At 44.6% G+C, this 20,673-nt stretch overlaps 1 pseudogene across 1 annotated transcript in view; it reads right to left on the reverse strand.

Annotated features, from left to right (window-relative positions):
- Positions 1–3,835: 3,835 nt before the first annotated feature.
- Positions 3,836–20,673, reverse strand: part of LOC118942912 (uncharacterized) — a 40,659-nt pseudogene continuing 23,821 nt past the window's right edge. The window contains exons 11-16 of the transcript XR_016490427.1: positions 12,452–12,522; positions 10,046–10,152; positions 9,850–9,947; positions 9,656–9,662; positions 7,104–7,166; positions 3,836–4,244 (exon numbers count right to left, since the gene is read on the reverse strand). The product of XR_016490427.1 is annotated as an uncharacterized LOC118942912 (transcript). The remainder of the gene's footprint in view (positions 4,245–7,103; positions 7,167–9,655; positions 9,663–9,849; positions 9,948–10,045; positions 10,153–12,451; positions 12,523–20,673) is intronic.

Here is a 20,673-nt window from a genome sequence, read left to right on the forward strand (position 1 = left end):
GTTACAGTGTGTTTTGACTGGAGATGGAATGGGAGAAATGATATAGGAGAGGGGGGAATGAAATATATTTCTGTTACATTTTTTTGTACAAATATTACCCATTTTACGCACACTTCCACCAACGAACACATTTTATGCGCATCTCCATTTGCGTAAAAAACGGTACATTCTGTAATATAAGTTATTAACATACAAATAGAGTAATATAACAATAGCAAATTCGAATCCTCAAGAATCCAATAGCCCTGTTTCTAGCCCGAGGATACTTAATGGGGGGATAATACGTCTTGCCTGGCTTTAGGCTAGCGGAGACGTGTCATGAATATTGGAGCGTTCATGCTGCATGTCAATTCTGTTGTGCACCAGCTCAATGCTGAAGCGCGCAAGCGCGTGCATAACAGAGTGAGAAAAATATGTAGCTTAGCCCTGCACCCCAAAATAGCACTTGAAAAAGTCCCAGTTGTGACAATGACTCCGTCAGTCCGTCTATGCCATCCTCTTTGTCAAATCCATTACAATAAACTCTAAAAACAACTTTAGTAAACGAAACTGTATAAATAACTGAATTATATCAGTTTACTATGTTTTTGGAACCTCTAATATATTGTGCAATTCTGTAAAACAAGCAATCCTATTTCTCATGTAAACATACTTATTTCGCTGGCAAACCATCAACATTAGGATTCTGAATCATATAGAACTGTAGGGGTTTTAAGCTCTGAAAATAAAGTTCATTGCGATGACAAGAAAAAACACAAACCTTAAAAAGTTATTCTTGTTTAGCCTACATGTAAAGGATCTCACCTGTGGTAAGTTGCAGGTGCCTACAGTGTAAAAATAGACATACAAACAGTGCAAAGACCACCCATAACATTCTGCTCCATTTCACTCTGTAAAGTGCTAAGGTGACAGTATATTTGACCGTAACTTTAGGCTATATATTGAAACTCACATTAAGCATAATCAAAGGGAAGGAAATCATTTGTAGTTGTTTGGTTATATTGATTACAAAAGTTGGCACTTGGTAGTCTTGTTTGCCTTGGTTCATAAGATTTAATCAATGAAACAGAGACTGATTCAATATTTTAGATGAGAATATGTTTAGTTCAGGTACCTATCTATTCCCTGAGGCCAAGAAGCATCGAGTTTGACAGGTAGGGACGCGTTTGCTTCGAGGCGCGTGCCTGGTTTAATGAGTGAATGCGGTTGTCTGGTGGTGGAGTGGAGACAGAGCATTGAATTGGCTGACGGCGTGTGCCTTTCCTACAGCAGCGCGCGACTAGCACTCAACAAATGTCCTTGGGAAGAAAAAAACAGTTTGGCTGAAGTTAAACCATTTGTTGCGTGCAGCTGCCAGAGGGAATATCGTCAAAGAGTGCCAGGTATTGTTCACCACTATCTCTAGCTGAAAGGGTTATTGCTCAGCAGTTATGAACTTGTGATGTTACCACAATACAATTCCTTGACACCAAGATAAACATCATAGCTGATGCTTCATTAATGATTTATTCGGTAAAATGGTAGTCGCATAAGAATATATTCTAAGGCGTGGCTACTAGGCCTACATATTATTTGAGTGGAGACTACTATTACATCAAGCCTGTGCATTGTGTATAATGCACCATTATATAACTCTCTAGAGGGACAAATACTGTTTTGAAATCTATTGCTGGGGCCAAGTTCTTTATAGACAGGACACAACGTGTATTTTCTGATGGTGTTAAGTCAGGTTTCCTTGATATTAGGAAAGGTGTCATACAAGGTTTGATTTTGGGTCCTGTACATTTGACTAACTACAGTACAGAAACAATATTGGTTTGTCTGTAAAAAAAAAGGTTTTACCTTCACTTGTGTGCGCGGGCATACAGTTGTGTGTTCTGCTGCCCTTTCTGTTGACATGGCTCTATCTGATCATCAATCTGCCTTCATTGATTTATAGAAAACCTTTATTGACCTCAAACTAGTATTTAATTTTATGTTTTCTAGAGCACATGTACTTTAGATTGTGCTAACATCGATTGTGTCCCTGCATGCAAATATCTGGGCATCTGGATAGACGATGGGCTGTCTTTTAAAAAGCATATTGATGATTTAGTGAGGAAGCTGAGAATAAAAATGGGCTTCTACTATAGAAATAGGCCCTGCCTCTCGCTTAATTGTAGAACGCAGATCCTTTTATCGACGTTCCTACGGTTCCTAGACTATGGTGACATCTATATGAATGCAGCAGCCACTTCATTAACGCCGTTAAATGCAGTTTACCATAGCGCACTTCGTTTTATTACTGGTGACAGGTTCAATACACATCACTGACTTCTTTACCAAAAAGTAGGCTGGCCCTCTTTGAAGTCACATTGGTCGATTCATTGCGCTCTTTTTATTTATAAAGCTCTCTTACAAAAACTCTAGCCGTACCTAGCATCATTAATAACTTTTAGAGATACGAATTACAGTTTCATACCTGGTCTCAGGGATGGCTTACTCTGGAAATCCTTTCGGTCTCTGCTTTTAGTTTGTTAGCACCCTATGTATGGAACAATCTATAGAGTTCCCGGATGTGGTGTGGTGCCTCTCGTTCAAATTGTTGATTGGGGACCTCTTTGCTGAGGAATGTGATTGTTTTTCTTGAATGTGTTTGTAATTTTGTATAGGCCTATTTGTATTATATTTTAAATTGTGTATATGCTGGGCTTGCTTGGTAAATAGACCTTGGTCTCAATGGAACTCCCTGTTAACCTTTTACTGCAGTGGGCTAAGTCAGGGTCACACAGTCTTTCTTGGTAGTCTTAAACAAATCTACTGTACTTTGAAACAAAAGTATGCACTTCACACACGGTTATGGGCTTAAACAATAAATAAAAACATTGGCAACTGAAAACATTAACGCTTTCAGATGAAAAGCGTCAGCGAAAATGTATTACATTTTGACTTTGCATCCCAACATTATACATCACAGAAGACTGAAATATAACAAAACCGTTTGACATAGAAACACCGAATTCTCGGCGTAAAAAACAGAAAATGTTTATTAATTATGAAAAAAATAACATTACACCCAGGATTGCTCTAGAGGGCGATTTGATCATTTGACTGCAGGAAAAGGGTTACAATAAAGATGAAATAAAAATAGAGCTTACCAAGAAGGGCACAAGACACAAAAACGACAGGCAATATGTATAGCTCTCTTTAGTACCCTTATTAGGCATTATAGAATGTCTATGACACAGCTACTCGAAAACAGCAATGAATGGTCCGAACAATTCCGTGACCGCCTGTCAGAGTGCGTTAACGCTTCCCCCCCGACTCTGTCAAGCCTGAGGGAAATTAAAGAAAGAACTGCTATATCTAATTTGTAATTTCTTGCCGGACCACTTGAAGCTGAGGGAGCTGATTGAAAACACATAGGAGATTTAGGTTAGGTCATGCTTCATTTATTTTATTTTCATAATGCCACATTACTCAGTTACTAAAGCGGTGGAGAGCCATTATATTCACCCCTCTATCTGAAAAACCCGCACAAAGGTTTGGCATAAATCATGCATTAAATCAATGCTTGATTTGTGCAAAAGTTCGAAGTTGCACCTGCATCTTGCATTTTAGGATTCGCCCCCCCATGAGCATCAATTGTGTATCCCTTGTCTAACTGGAGTCTAAACGTGTTATGTTCCTATTCAGTGCATTACTGATTCAGCATGAACCGCAACTGAAAAGCCCTGCATATTTCAGTACCATAGACAGCACCCTTCTCAAGCTTAGATGTCCACCTTCAGTAGGCTATTTATCAATGCATATTCCAAAGGGTGTCTCCAAAGCCCTTTTGAAGAAATGGCTCAGAATGTCGACCTTATTACATGAAAAGTGCCCCCCCCCCCCCAAAAAAAAACATCTTTAAGTGCATTAGCTAGCATTTTAGAAAGAGAACCCTGGAACCCTGTTGCCACAGTGTGTGGTAGCTAATGACAAATAGGGGTCAAGCCTGTGTAGCCAATGACAACACAGGTTGCTGGAGTCATCCAGTGGGTTGGCGATGACGAGTTGTGGATTAGGACAAAGGGGGGCTGGTACGCCAGGAAGTCCAGCAGGTCCAGGGAGCTGATGTATCGGAGCTTCTGTTTGATGGCTTCTTCTTGTTCTGGTCGGATGCCCCTGGCCTTTAGCTCCACCAGGAGCTGCTCTGCGCTGATACAGCCCTGCTGGGCCACAGCACCCCCTGTCTGCACCTCCAGCAGGAACAGGAACAGCTGCTGTGGAGGGACAAACACCATGGTGGAAAAAAAGAGAGGCCCTTTCAATATGCAATGGTGTGGACTTGGTTTAGACAGGGCAGAGGTGTGCGTGTGTGTCTCGTATATGTGTGTGTAGGTCGGTGTGTGCCTCTTCTAGCGCCTCATGTTACATCGGCCTGTTTCTAGTCTTGTATGAGTGCACCTGTTTGCACAGTTAAATGCATTCTAGGTAATAATTGGGGGGAGGGGGTATAATCCTCTGGCAATCAGCCCACTTCTACCCTCCAGCTCCTGCAGCCCAGTTAACAACCTTATCCCTACCACCAGCTCTATAATTACAAAGCCTTCCTCCACCTAGACCAGGCTCAGTTTCCACACCCATGGCCACATGCTTTCATGTTCCCTATGTGCCTTTCAGCAGCCCCGTCGGCCTGCCCTCCCCATTTGAATGCGACGGGCTGCCTTGCCTCTTGTGAATGGCCATCCTATAACCCTGGTCCATCTGAGATGAGTGGTAGTGTGTCTCAGGGCTGATTAAAGGGAGGGAGGGGCGGAGCGGCGCGGGAGGTACACCGCTGGGCACTTTAATGAGATTAAGGCCCCGCAATCCATGAAAGCGAAAAGGAGCCTCTCTCTCTCTCTCTCGCTCTCTCTCTCTCTTTCTATAGATGCACTTGGTCCTTCTGGAAAAAGCTAGTTTTACTAAGATTTCATTTGAAATGCCCTTAAAAGTGTTTACCAAGTCTATATTTCACTGTAATTACCCTCCCGGGGCCATGAAAGAGGGAGAGGTACCGCAGGTTGGAAGAGATTGTGATGTAAGCATGAAAATACCTTCATGAGAGTGATTATGGTAAATGCTAAACTATACTGTACATGGTAAAGATGGGCTTTACAGTTAGGGAGTAAGCAAACTACCTGAATTATATTGAATATTATTACCACATGAATAGTGCCTTCAGAAAGTGGGATTAAAATGGATTTCATTGACATTTTTTGGTCAGCAATCTACACAAATGACTCAGTAATGTAAGTAGTCAATACATGTTAGAATCACCTTTGGCAGTGATTACAGCTGTGAGTCTTTCTGGGTGTGTCTATAAGAGCTTTCCATACCTGGATTGTGCAACATTTACCCATTATTCTTTTCAGAATTCTTCAAGCTCTGTCAAATTGGTTGTTGATCATTTCTAGACAACCATGTTCAGGTCTTGATATAGATTTTCCAGCAGATTTAAAGTCAGAACTGTAACTCGGCCATGAGTAAAATTCAATGTGGTCTTGGTAAGCAACTCAAGTGTAGATTTGGCCTTGTGTTTTTAGGTCAGGGTTTTCCAAACTTGGTTCTGGGGCCCCCGCTGGGTGCAAGTTTAGTTTTTTGCCCTAGCACTACACAACTGATTCAAATAGCCAACTCATCATCAAGCTTTGATTATTTGCATCAGCTGTGTAGTGCTAGGGCAAAAAACTAAAAGTGTACCCACGGGGGGCCCCAGGACTGAGTTTGGGAAACTCTGATTTAGGTTATTGTCCTGCTGAAAGGTAAATTAATCTCCCAGTGTCTGATGGAAAGCAGACTGAAACAGGTTTTCCTCTAGGATTTTGCCTGTGCTTAGCTCCATTCTGTGTTTTTTCTTTACTGAAAAACTCCCCAGTCCTTAATGATTACAAAAATACCCATAACCCAATGCAGCCACCCCTATGCTTGAAAATAGGAAGTGGTACTCAGTAATGTACTGTATTGGATTTTCCCCAACCATAACACTTTGTATTCGGGACAAAAAGTTAATTGCTTTGTCACATTTTTTGCAGTATTACTTTAGTGCCTTGTTGTAAACAGGATGCATGTTTTGGAATATTTTTATTCTGTACAGACTTCCCTTTTTTTTCACTCTGTCAATTTGGTTAGTTTTGTGGAGTAACTACAATGTTGTTGATCCATCCTCAGTTTTCTCCTATCACAGCCATTAAACTCTGTAACTGTTTTAAAGTCACCATTGACCGCATGATGAAATTCCTAAACGCTTTCCTTCCTGTCCGGTAACTGAGTTAGGATGGACGCCTGTAACTTTGCAGTGACTGGGTGTATTGATACACCATCCAAAGTGTAATTAATAACTTCACCATTCTCAAAGAGATATTCAATGTCTGTTTTGTTTTTTTACTTACTCGAGGCATTGGAAAACCTCCCTGGTCTTTGAATCTGTGTTTATAAAATAAAATGTATTTAACTAGGTAAGTCAATTAAGAACAAATTCTTATTTACAATGACGGCCTACCCTGGCCAAACCCGGACGACGCTGGGCCAATTGTGTGCCGCCCTATGGGACTCCCAATCACGACCTGATGTGATTCAGACGGGATTCAAACCAGGGACTGTCACCTCTTGCACTGAGATGCAGTGCCTTAGACCACTGCGCCACTCGGGAGCCCGTGTTTGAAATTCATTGCTCGACTGAGGGACCTTACAGATAATTGATAAACACTATCATTGCACACAGAGTGACTCCCTGCAAATTATTATGTGACGTGTTAGGCACATTTCTACTCCTGAACTTATTTAGGCTTTCCATAACAAAGGGGTTGAATACTTATCGACTCAAGACATTTCAGCTTATCATTTTGAATACATTTTTACAAATTTCGAAAAAACATAATTCCACTATGACATTATGGGTTATTGTGTGTAGGCCAGTGACACACAAAAAAATCTAAATTTAATCTACAGTATACATTTGAAATTCAGATCGTAACACAACAAAATGTGGAAAAAGTCAAGGGGTGTGAATACTTTCTGAAGGCACTGTAGACCATCGTTCATACTGAAGATGTTGCTTCAACAGGCATGAGAGAATGACAATATGTGGTTTGTATTACCTTTGCTTTGTATAGCTTTAATGCCAAAGAATGGAAGTCCATTTAGCTTATCAGGGAACGCATCTCGACAGTGTCACTGCAGTGTTAGGGTAAAGGCGAGAAAGAGAGAGTAAACAGAAAAACAGGAGTGGTAGCCCAGTTGGGGAGGTCTGGGTCCCTGTGGCGGGTGTTTTTTGGCGGGGCTCTCCCATGTGACGCTGTTTGGGGAGACGTGATGGTAAAGTGTTCTGAGCCCATTGTGGTTGCTCACAGTGGCCTGTCCCCCAAACAATGACCATGGATAAGGGGACATCCCGCCACAGATAGCGGATAAAACTGCTCTGGATGGAGACAGTGAGTGGGTGGTGAGGGGTAGTAGGGTTGAGGGGGTTCAGTGGAGGTAGATTAGAGGAAGAGGAGGTAGAGACCGGGATCAGGGCACGCTCTGGTGCAATATGACCACTCGCTGACCGACACAATCTAGTTCCCGTTCAGATAATTAGACAGAGACACAGAAGATTATGTTGGGACAGACCTCTCCTGTCCAGCGTGTGGTACAGCGACGGTCGTCCCCCGGTCTCTAACGAGCCCCCCGTGCTAATGAGCCCTTGTCCCTCCCTGGCCAGGCCCACGCGCTGAATGGCCTGTTAGTGGGAAAGAATGGAATCAGCACTCTGCCACCGAGTTGAGCGCACGCCTGAGTGCTCACAACTCTGCGATTGGCCCACTTCCCCAACCGGGGCCAAGACGGGAGGGGCTTGATGGGAACGAGGGGAGACAGGGCAGCTAATGATCATTAATTGCACTTGGTTTGCAGTAAAAGAGCCCAAACGACAGTGCAGGGAAGGACAGTCATGATAATGGCCGCCCTAAACATGGGTCCGGGAAGGACCAGTGAGGATAATAGCAGCCTAACCCACTTCTTTTGTTGGCCCTCCTACGGCACCCTGCCATGGACAACCCAGCAGACTTCGTACTTACATAATGTCCAACATTTTGGTCACTCCTCCATTAGGGGGGCCGGGGCATGATGAGGTTGGGGGTCAGTATTGGAACGCAAATGCATGCTGACCCAGTTAAAATCGAGTGACAGGGAGAAATTGAGACTTGTTTTTGGAAGAGGGGGATTTGAGCAGGCCACAGTTGGTCTGAATGCAGTGTGAAGGAAGGACATAATTAATAAAAGCATGTCTGAGGGAGAACAAGAGGAGAATGCATTTGGAGGGACTCAGAAGTGACACACACACAGGTCAGAGTGAGGAAAGACTACTAGGAGTGAAATTCTACTACAGATCTTCCAGGTTTGGGAGGGGGGGGGGGGGGTGTTGGTTCCACTGGTGTCCTGTAAGGGAATGCAACCCTGGCTCTGATGGGCTGCTGCTGTATGGAAATGTGTCTCTCAGGTCATGTGACCTGCCCTGAGGGAATAGCAATGTACAAGGCAGGCTGAGAAGCACAGTGTTATACAGGGACAGATGGACTGAGTCAGGGGGCAACACGCCAGAGAGAGAGAGAGACATTGAGAGAGATAGAGAGAGAGAGAGAAAGAAAGAAAGACATTGAGAGAGAGAGACATTGAGAGAGAGCGAGAGAGCGAGAGATACTGAGGCACAGAGGGGAGAACTAGATTGAATAGTAGAGTGACATTGCAAAGGATATAAAGGGAATTGCGGGGGAAGGGGGAAATAAGGGCATGGTACATCATTATTTGGTATACTCATGCTGGTCAATCCTCAAAGGCAACCAGAGAGTAGAATTTTTCGGGTACCGTTACAGATTAGCTTTACGCTAGGACTAAAGTCAACAGGATTAGAGCAGGTAACAGGATCAATTTAGTTCAGCTAGGACCAGATGAGAGACTGACGCTATTGTTTTTTTAGGGAAGGGTATTAAGATGACTAATCTTTGTCTTGAAGCTTGTACTTCCATCTAAGGACCTACAGATGAAAATGGGCGGTTTAGGAAACTCTGGAAGTATTATATGCCAGTATTATCTGAGATGTTAATGATTGGGCATGGTCCCTGTTAGAAATATCCAGGAACCATTTACAAGATCCCTGAAAAGAGTACCATTTCCATGCACAGGGCGTTAAAATGAATCACGATCACAATTACTTCTTTCCAGACTAAACACCCCAGTTAGTCCCTCTCCATTTCTGGAGAAGTCAGACAGTCTATAGTCATAGATGGGATTGAGTAGGAACCTCTTCTCCTCTTCACCGGGCAGCACAAAGGGCCCGCCGTAAATCAGGGGACCCATGACCCTGGCCGCGTCCACCCTGAGAGGGAGCTCTCACACTGGACTGTGTCTCCCTGAGCAGCCCCTGACCCCCGGAGACCCCTGGAGCTTCAGGCGGGCCCTGTTCACAGTACTTAGTACTCAGCCATAAACCACGGCCAGGGAGAAACGTGCAGTGTGTGGGAATCTGTGGCATATGGGACATAATGTAGTGACAGAGGCCCCAAACTCGAATCAGTGTGATGGGGTTCTGTATTGGGATCATGACTGCCCGGGTCAGATTTAATGGCCTGACTAGGCGTGTTGTAGTCTTAATATATTCACAGGCATACACAAACACACTCAAAACAGTACACTGAGGCATACACAGTGGACAGACATACCGATGCACACACAGTGGACAGACATACCGATGCACACACAGTGGACAGACATACTATTATTCTTATTCATGGTGGGGGGGTTCAGTGACACCTCTTCCGACTTCATTGTGAAAAGGGAGTTGGATTAGTGACTTGGACTACTCACTCCATGGTAGCTATTTTCTGAGCCAGGCTCGCAATCACAGCAAAGAGCCTCAGGTCTGTAAGTTCATCTGTCACCCTGAAATCCACCATCTCCAGGATCTGAGAGAAAAAACATCATGGTCAAAGTGATACGGAAGGTGTTGTGTGTGTGTGTGTGTGTGTGTGTGTGTGTGTGTGTGTTGTGTGTGTGTATTCACCCTGTAGACATATCTTCTTCATCAGACAGCAGCTCTGGAGGAATGACCTTCTTTAGTGCCATCAGCACTTACAGGCAGGAGATGTAACCATCAGCATCGATGACAACCTGAAGGGATCATCATGAACATGATCATAATCAACAACAACATCATCATGTAAGCAAAGTTAGGGTCACGAGAGACAGGAAGAGTGAAGTGGAGAGAGAGAGTAAGAACTAGAGAAAGAGAGAGACAGGAAGAGTGAAAAGGAGAGGGAGAGTAAGAACTAGAGAAAGAGAGAGACAGGAAGAGTGAAGTGGAGAGGGAGAGTAAGAACTAGAGAAAGAGAGAGACAGGAAGAGTGAAAAGGAGAGGGAGAGTAAGAACTATAGAGAGAGTAAGAACTACTTTTTTAATTTTTAATTTTATTTCACCTTTATTTAACCAGGTAGGCTAGTTAACAAGTTCTCATTTGCAACTGCGACCTGGCCAAGATAAAGCATAGCAGTGTGAACAGACAACAACACTGGTCATTGTCCATTTGGAAGACCCATTAGCGACCAAGCTTTAACTTCCTTTTTATTTTTATTTCACCTTTATTTAACCAGGTAGGCTAGTTGAGAACAAGTTCTCATTTGCAACTGCGACCTGGCCAAGATAAAGCATAGCAGTGTGAACAGACAACACAGAGTTACACATAGAGTAAACAATAAACAAGTCAATAACATAGTAGAAAAAAATAAACGATATACATTGTGTGCAAAAGGCATGAGGGGGTAGGCTATTGGCCGAGGTTGGAGTAGCCAGGAGGTAGGCATGGCCAGCCGTTGAGAAATGCTTGTTGAAGTTTTCGATTATCATGGATTTATCGGTGGTGACCATGTTACCTAGCCTCAGTGCAGTGGGCAGCTGGGAGGAGGTGCTCTTGTTCTCCATGGACTGTACAGTGTCCCAGAACTTTTTGGAGTTAGAGCTACAGGATACAAATTTCTGCTTGAAAAAGCTGGCCTTTGCTTTCCTGACTGACTGCATGTATTGGTTCCTGACTTCCCTGAACAGTTGCATATTGCGGGAACTATTCGATGCCATTGCAGTCCGCCACAGGATGTTTTTGTGCTGGTTGAGGGCAGTCAGGTCTGGAGTGAACCAAGGGCTATATCTGTTCTTAGTTCTGCATTTTTTGAACGGAGCATGCTTGTCTAAGATGGTGAGGAAGTTACTTTTAAAGAATGACCAGGCATCCTCAACTGACGGGATGAGGTCAATATCCTTCCAGGATACCCGGGCCAGGCCGATTAGAAAGGCCTGCTCGCAGAAGTGTTTTAGGGAGGGTTTGACAGTGATGAGGGGTGGTCGTTTGACCGCGGACCCGTAGCGGATACAGGCAATGAGGCAGTGATCGCTGAGATCCTGATTGAAGACAGCAGAAGTGTATTTGGAGGGCAAGTTGGTCAGGATAATGTCAATTAGGGTGCCCATGTTTACGGATTTAGGGTTGTACCTGTTGTACCTGGGTTCCTTGATGATTTGTGTGAGATTGAGGGCATCTAGCTTAGATTGTAGGACTGCCGGGGTGTTAAGCATATCCAAGTTTAGGTCACCTAACAGAACAAACTCTGAAGCTAGATGGGGGGCGATCAATTCACAGATGGTGTCCAGGGCACAGCTGGGAGCTGAGGGGGGTCGGTAGCAGGCGGCAACAGTGAGAGACTTATTTCTGGAGAGATTCATTTTTAAAATTAGAAGTTCGAACTGTTTGCGCATAGACCTGGAAAGTATTACAGAACTTTGCAGGCTATCTGCAGTAGATTGCAACCCCCCCCCCCCCCCCCTTGGCAGTTCTATCTTGACGGAAAGTGTTATAGTTAGGTATGGAAATCTCAGAATTTTTGGTGGCCTTCCTAAGCCACGATTCAGATACGGCAAGGACATCAGGGTTGGCAGAGTGTGCTAAAGCAGTGAGTAAAACAAACTTAGGGAGGAGGCTTCTGATGTTGACATGCATGAAACCAAGGCTTTTTCGATCACAGAAGTCAACAAATGAGGGTGCCTACAGAAAGAGAGACACAGGAAGAGTGAAAAGGAGGGAGAGTAAAAACTACAGGAGAGACAGGAAGAGTGAAAAAGGAGGGAGAGTAAAAACTACAGAAAGAGAGAGACAGGAAGAGTGAAAAGGAGGGAGAGTAAAAACTACAGAAAGAGAGAAAACAGGAAGAGTGAAAAGGAGGGAGAGTAAAAACTACAGAAAGATAGAGACAGGAAGAGTGAAAAGGAGGGAGAGTAACAAGGAGAGAAAGAGAGAGACAGGAAGAGTGAAAAGGAGAGAGTAAGAACTAGAGAAAGAGAGAGACAGAAAACAAGGAAGAAAGAGGGAGTGTGTCTGAGGCATAGTGTGAACAGAGAGGGTTTAAATCCCCTTTCACTTACCGCTTCAAAAGCCCTTTTGTATTCTGCCAGCTTCTCCTGGCTGAAAATGCAATACTTTGCCAAGAAGTCGACTGCAAGAAAGAAAGGAAGAGGAGAAGAGGGAAAAAGAGAGTAAATACAAACCTCTGTGTTTAACAGGCTCTCTAGCGGGAAGAGAAGCCACACACAACCCTCTGCTATAGTGTTCAATTCAAATCCACTGCTTACAAATCCTCACACATCACCAAACTGAAATATAAACTTAATATTATCTCAAACTGGGTTTATATCTTATTTCATACTGATCACAAAACATCTGTGAGCATTTTGAACATTTTCTAATAATATCTAGATATGCCAGGCTTCAGGTGTATGTATGTGTATGTGTGTGTGTGAGAGTCTGGTCTTTATCAATGTGAGGCCAGCAGCATCCCTCTGGTGGTGAGTGGGGGGGTGTGGGGGGCAATAAGGGACAGTGTGTCCACTGGGGTTCCCAGCCGGGCAGGCAGCACACTCAGGGGCCTCCTGTGGCACTTGGCTGCTAAATCTTCGTGTGTGTAGAGAGAGAGGAGTTTTTACAGACCTGGGGTAGGCTGAGGTCAATGTATTGTTTAACTAAGAGAAACAGGCATCATAACTCACTTTAGGGGAAACGTTTAATACAAGTACAAGGGTTTGAGCATGTAGTACACGTTTTAGAGATGATATATACGGATGTTGAGGACGCCACAAGTCTACAGTGGTCAACATTTCAGATAGCAACTGAAGGGCCTACAGCTTGTTTGCTATGATAGCTAATCACACATCCACGTCAATTTCAGAAAGCAAATCTGGAGGAGGAGAAGAGAAAGCAGCAGAAAGGAGAAACAGGAGAGAAGAGAAGCGGAGAGAAGAGAAACGGGAGAGAAGGTGAGACAAGGGGAGAGAAGGGGAGAGAAGGGGAGAGAAGAGAAGAGAAACGGGAGAGAAGGGGAGACAAGGGGAGAGAAGAGGAGACAAGGGAAGAGAAGAGAAACGGGAGAGAAGAGAAGCGGAGAGAAGAGAAACGGGAGAGAAGGGGAGACAAGGGGAGAGAAGGGGAGAGAAGAGAAATGGGAGACAAGGGGAGACAAGAGGAGAGAAGAGAAACGGGAGAGAAGGGGAGACAAGGGGAGAGAAGAGAAATGGGAGAGAAGGGGAGACAAGGGGAGAGAAGAGAAACGGGAGAGAAGGGGAGACAAGGGGAGAGAAGGGGAGAGAAGAGGAGAGAAGAGAAATGGGAGAGAAGGGGAGACAAGGGGAGAGAAGGGGAGAGAAGAGAAATGGGAGAGAAGGGGAGACAAGGGGAGAGAAGAGAAACGGGAGAGAAGGGGAGACAAGGGGAGAGAAGAGAAACGGGAGAGAAGGGGAGACAAGGGGAGAGAAGAGAAACGGGAGAGCAGGGGAGAGAAGAGAAACGGGAGAGAAGGGGAGAGAAGAGAAACGGGAGAGCAGGGGAGAGAAGAGAAACGGGAGAGAAGGGGAGAGAAGAGAAACGGGAGACAAGGGGAGACAAGGGGAGACAAGGGGAGAGAAGAGAAACGGGAGAGAAGGGGAGAGAAGAGAAACGGGAGACAAGGGGAGAGAAGAGAAACGGGAGACAAGGGGGAGAGAAGGGAAACGGGAGAGAAGGGGAGAGAAGAGAAACGGGAGAGAAGGGGAGAGAAGAGAAACGGGAGAGATGGGGAGACAAGGGGAGAGAAGAGAAACGGGAGACAAGGGGAGACAAGGGGAGACAAGGGGAGAGAAGAGAAACGGGAGAGAAGGGGAGAGAAGAGAAACGGGAGACAAGGGGAGAGAAGAGAAACGGGAGACAAGGGGAGAGAAGAGAAACGGGAGAGAAGGGGAGACAAGGGGAGAGAAGAGAAACGGGAGAGAAGGGGAGACAAGGGGAGACAAGGGGAGAGAAGAGAAACGGGAGAGAAGGGGAGACAAGGGGAGACAAGAGAAACGGGAGAGAAGGGGAGACAAGGGGAGACAAGGGGAGAGAAGAGAAACGGGAGAGAAGGGGAGACAAGGGGAAAGCACTTTAAGCTGCTTCCACTTCAATTCAGTAGAGATGAGAAAGAGTCCACTGAATAATGGATCTATTCATTGGGTTGCAGAAGAAAGTAACAGAAACAGAGTTTATATCAGTCTGACTTAAACCCCTGGACCTCTGGGTTGCTCCCCGGTTGCAGGGGGCCGTTTCAATCTGCCATTTATCTGCTTAGGCCTAATCAAAACCAGGCCTTCCGCAGCCTCCGCCTTTCACATGCAAAGCATTACATTCGCATCCAGTCAACTTGACTTGTTAAAGCTTGATTGATCAAAACCTGCGGTGGATCTGTGTACATCTGTTTGCAAATATCTGTGACGAGAAGGGGCTTTCGCTGAGACCCACGAGTCACACGTTCGGTCCCAGAGCAGCATCTGGGCTGGGTATTAGCTAGCCCCCAGACCCCAATCTAACCCTCTTCAATAGACACACACACACACTCCACTGCCTGGATCAGTGCACTGATCAATCCAATGAAGTGAATTGACAGCTTATGTGACAGAGTAAATGGATCCCCCGTCTCCTCTCTTTAGCATGGTGACGGGCTGAGGCAGGTCCCATCAGTCCTGTCCCTGGTAGGTAGTGCTCCAACCCCCTAATGGCAACTCTATTCTACCACACTCTCTCTCTCTTTCTCTATCCTAGGCCTGCCTCTCTTTCCTGGGCCTCTGCCTTGCACCTCTCAAGCCTGATGTGTGCCCACAAGCACTCACTTTTACACACACACACACACACACACACACACACACACACACACACACACACACACACACACACACACACACACACACACACACACACACACGTCCGTGCTGAAGGGAGATCAGGGGGTCTGCGACTGAGGGGGCCACTCCGTCGGGAAATCAGCCGGACAAAAGGTGCAGTGGAGTGAGAGATTGAGGGAGGAAGCGAAGGCGGGTGGAGGAGCGGGACAAAGCCCAGGCACTAAAACCTCCTGCCAGATAGCCTTATCTGATTCCACTCCAGCGCATGATGGCTTTTTTTTTCAGATGGCCTTTAAAGCACACAGGTTGTGCCTTTGGTGTGAAGCCTAGCAGAAAATGTTAATCAAGAGAAGGACCGTGGCACAGAAAGGCGAGAGAAAGGGGACAGTCACTCCGCTGAAGCTGTAATCTGTAATGAGAGTGAGGCGATTCAGTCGCGATTGAGGGAGGAACAATGGCGCCGTGATGATGATGATGAGCAAGGAGGTTCACTTTTACTGCCGTTTGTTTTGCTTCTTTTTGTTCAGTTTCTTCAGTCACCACAAAGACGTCCACCGTTGGTCCGCAGGCGGCGAAAAGTCACCAGTCACATCTCATTTAACACACACTTGGACATCACTGTCAATGTCTCCAGCTGACAGATGACAAACGGCCTGATTGCTGATCTGACACCGTGTAGGCATTCATGAATGCATGATTCATATTTTCTCACAGAATCACAACCTGAACAAAACAAACATCATTCAAAGTGAGAAAGTAGTTTGCATATAACCGTTATTTTATCGAAATCAAGGTTAAGTCAGAATAACTGAAGGGCTGCAACAACATTTCTCAATACCGTACATTATAGTCAGGAAATACAGTTGGAGGTTTACATACACCTTAGCCAAATACATGTAAACTGTTTTTCACAATTTCTGACATTCATTCCTAGTAAAAATTCCCTGTCGTAGGTCAGTTAGGATCACCACTTTATTTTAAGAATGTGAAATGTCAGAATAATATTAGAGAGAATATTTTTTTCAGCTTTTATTTCTTTCATCACATTCCCAATGGGTCAGAAGTTTACATACACTTAATTGTATTTGGTAGCATTGCCTTTAAATTGTTTAACTTGGGTCAAATGCATCGGGTGGCCTTCCACAAGCTTCCCACAATAAATTGGGTGAATTTTGGCCCATGCCTCCTGACAGAGTTGGTGTAACTGAGTCAGGTTTGTAGGTCTCCTTGCTCACACACGCTTTTTCAGTTCTGCCCACAAATGTTCTATAGGATTGAGGTCAGGGCTTTGTGATGGCCACTCTAATACCTTGACTTTGTTGTCCTTAAGCCATTTTGCCACAACTTTGGAAGTATGCTTGTGGTCATTGTCCATTTGGAAGACCCATTAGCGACCAAGCTTTAACTTCCTTTTTATTTTTATTTCACCTTTATTTAACCAGGTAGGCTAGTTGAGAACAAGTTCTCATTTACAACTGCGACCTGGCCAAGATAAAGCATAGCAGTATGAGCAGACAACACAGAGTTACACATGGAGTAAAACAATTAACAAGTCAATAACACAGTAGAAAACAAAGGGGGAGTCTATATACAATGTGTGCAAAAGGCATGAGGAGGTAGGCGAATAATTACAATTTTGCAGATTAACACTGGAGTGATAAATGATCAGATGGTCATGTACAGGTAGAGATATTGGTGTGCAAAAGAGCAGAAAAGTAAATAAATAAATAAAAACAGTATGGGGATGAGGTAGGTGAAAATGGGTGGGCTATTTACCAATAGACTATGTACAGCTGCAGCGATCGGTTAGCTGCTCAGATAGCTGATGTTTGAAGTTGGTGAGGGAGATAAAAGTCTCCAACTTCAGCGATTTTTGCAATTCGTTCCAGTCACAGGCAGCAGACTGACTGATGTCTTGAGATGTTGCTTCAATATATCCAAATAATTTTCCTGCCTCATGATGCCACCTATTTTGTGAAGTGCACCAGTCCCTCCGGCAGCAAAGCACCCGCACAACATGATGCTGCCACCCCCGTTCTTCACGGTTGGGATGGTGTTCTTCGGCTTGCAAGCCTCCCCCTTTTTCCTCCAAACATAACGATGGTCATTATGGCCAAACAGTTCTATTTTTTTCTCCAAAAAGTAAGATCTTTGTCTCCATGTGCAGTTGCAAACCGTAGTCTGGCTTTATTATGGCGGTTTTGGAGCAGTGGCTTCTTCCTTGCTGAGCGGCCTTTCAGGTTATGTGGATGTAGGACTTGTTTTGCTGTGGATATTGTCACGCCCTGGCCATAGAGAGGCTTTTATTCTCTATTTTGGTTAGGCCAGGGTGTGACTAGGGTGGGCATTCTAGTTTCTTTATTTCTATGTTTTCTGTTTCTATGTTTTGGCCGGGTATGGTTCTGAATCAGGGACAGCTGTCTATCGTTGTCTCTGATTGGGAATCATACTTAGGCAGCTTGTTTTTCCACCTTAGTTGTGGGTAGTTGACTTTGTTAGTGGCCTGTATAGCCCTAGTAAGCGGCACGGTCGTGTTGTTGACATTCATAATAAAAAGAAATGCACGCTCACCACACTGCTCCTTGGTCCGGTCATTTTCCTGACGACGTTCGTGACAGATATAGATACTTTTGTAACTGTTTTCCTCCAGCATCTTCACAAGATCTTTTCCTCTTGTTCTGAGATTGATATGCACTTTTTGCACCAAAGTACGCACATCTCTGGGAGACAGAACTCATCTCCTTCCTGAGCGGAATGATGGCTGCGTGGTCCCATGGTGTTTATACTTGTGTACTATTGTTTGTACAGATGAATGTGGTACCTTCAAGCATTTGGAAATTGCTCCCAAAGATGAACCAGACTTGTGGAGGTCTACAATATCTTTTCTGAGGTCTTGGCTGATTATTTTTTATTTTCCCTTTAATGTCAAGCAAAGAGGCACTGAGTTTGAAAGTAGGCCTTGAAATACATCCACAGGTACACCTCCAATTGACTCAAATTATATCAATTAGCCTATCAGAAGCTTCTAAAGCCATGACAACATTTTCTGGAATTTTCCAAGCTGTTCAAAGGCACAGTCAACTTAGTGTATGTAAACATCTGACCCACTGGAATTGTGATACAGTGAATTATAAGATTATTTCACTGTCTGTAAACAATTGTTGGAAAAATTACTTGTGTCATGCACAAAGCAGATGTCCTAACCGGCTTGGGTCAAATGTATCGGGTAGCCTTCCACAAGCTTCCCACAATAAATTGTGGAGTGGATGAAAAACGAGTTTGAATGACTCCAGCGTAAGTGTATGTAAACTTCCGACTTCAACTGTATGTAAACAGTGTCGGGACTGTGGTTAGAATAGATTGTGTTGTACGACGTGTTGTCCTCTTGTTTATTTCTAATCCCTCTCTTCCCCGCTTAATCCCAGACCTTTGTTTCTGCTCATCATCACATGTATAAAGTGTCCATAATTCCCCAAACAAAGGTCACATTCAGTGCTAGAGGAGAAATGACCCCGTTTTTCCAGAGGGAGAATGTCAGAGCCCCACCTAACCCACATTGTGTCTGATTAAAAACCTGTATTTAGATGAATTACATTCATGTAATGAGCATGGTTTTTCCATGGCGTTGGCTAGGCTCAAACGTTAGCCACTGTGACGGTAACACAACAGACAGACTACATGGGAACCTTTGGGGATACGTTGGGTTTTAAGCTCTTTACGTGCTATGATCTTTTAATTCTGTAGCGTCAAAACATGACATAATGAGTGCTAGTCCTACATTCTTAAAATAAACCAAAGCTTCAGTATAGTTTGAGTAGTTTGACATGTTGTATGATGATGATAAAATCATCCAGTCACTGTCATTAATTCAACCAAACTGGTCTAAATTATTTCATGATATGATTCTAGAGTATATTTGAGTGTATTAATTACACAATGGAGCAACCAATGAGGTTTAGATGAAGGCTACATATTACAGTAACAGCATTATACAAGCAGGAAGTTGAGAGCTTCAGTAGGCCAGTAGGAGGTGCAGGAGGAGATGCAATAATCCGTCCTTTAATTCCTGAGCTCCATTCAATGTTTAAACTCATTAACAGAGAGTGTGTATCTAAGACAATGTCCACATCCACACACAACTGTTAGCTGAAGACAGGGGTCTGGACATTACTTAAACATACTGTACATTTCCTCTAGTCTTGGAACAGCATTGGCCAGACTAGCCAATTCATCAATGACGATTCCGGGATGTTATCGTTTTACAGGGAAGCAATTTAGAACCATATTTACAGGATAGTTCATCAACTTTGTGATTCTTTAATAACCCGACCAAATATTATTCAACATCTCTTTTGAGTCGGAGAATTTGGCAGTGTGCTCCTGCCCCTTTGAGCGTGGTGGATTCAGGAGGGGGGCAGAATTTGGCAACAGGCCTCATTATTTCTCCATGGACCCGTGGCTCCGCCCCTACACTTTCCCCAAAAGGATGCGGGGGAAAACTCTGTGTCAGGAAAACAAACAAAGACACACGCAGCGGCCACACTCCCGACCCTGGCAGCACGCCACCCACCTCACCACAAACCACGGCGCGCACACACGCTTACACACACACATGCCTACATCCAATCACCTAGCGCTGCTACACACGCACACAGATCCACAAAGATAAGTCCTCAAAGCCTCTAATCATCTGCTATAACTGATCTGTACTGATAAGCTGACAAAGCCAAATTATGTGTTATTATTTCCCAGACTCTCCTTGACATTATGCCATTAATAAAGCCATTGTGGAGGGCCCTCTCTGAACAGACACCATATAATAGACTCTTTGACAGATTCACTTTGCCACTCTCTGCCTCTCTCCTTCTCTGCTCTCTTTGAAAACAATCAGCAGCTAACGTGCATATTCCACGCTGATGCTCATCAATAGGTTGGCTGTTTGTTTGTCCAGGCATTTGGCGCTAATGGTAAATAGACAGGTATTCTAGACCAAAGGCTGAGCAAACAGCCGTTACATAAAGGCACTGTACCCTAGCTCATGGGCACACACACACAAACACACCGACACACACACAGATACACACAGACGCAAGCGCATGCGTGCAGAAACGCACACACACACACACCCTCTCTTCTAAGTGATTGGTCTCCCTTGCTCATTCATTGAGAAGCTATTCACCTCGGTGAAAACAACCGAGCAAACGACTGCAGTGGATTCCCCACCTACCTGAATAGAACACTAATACATGGGAGGCTGAGTGGCGTCCAGGGGGCGGGGCTGAGGCGGTGCAGTCACGGGGCCGCCAGGTGTTCCCCATCAACACTGACATTCATCAGAGACCCTGGCAGAGTGAGTCACTGACGCCAGCAGCACAGGTACAGCTACTGAGCAGCCCTCCATGGGACAACAGCACACAATGGAGCTCCGAGCGGACACCAGTCTCCCTGAATGCACTTAGTCA

This window comes from Oncorhynchus mykiss, chromosome 21, assembly GCF_057628025.1.
Source record: "Oncorhynchus mykiss isolate SJ-2025 chromosome 21, ASM5762802v1, whole genome shotgun sequence".
Taxonomy (NCBI): domain Eukaryota; kingdom Metazoa; phylum Chordata; class Actinopteri; order Salmoniformes; family Salmonidae; genus Oncorhynchus; species Oncorhynchus mykiss.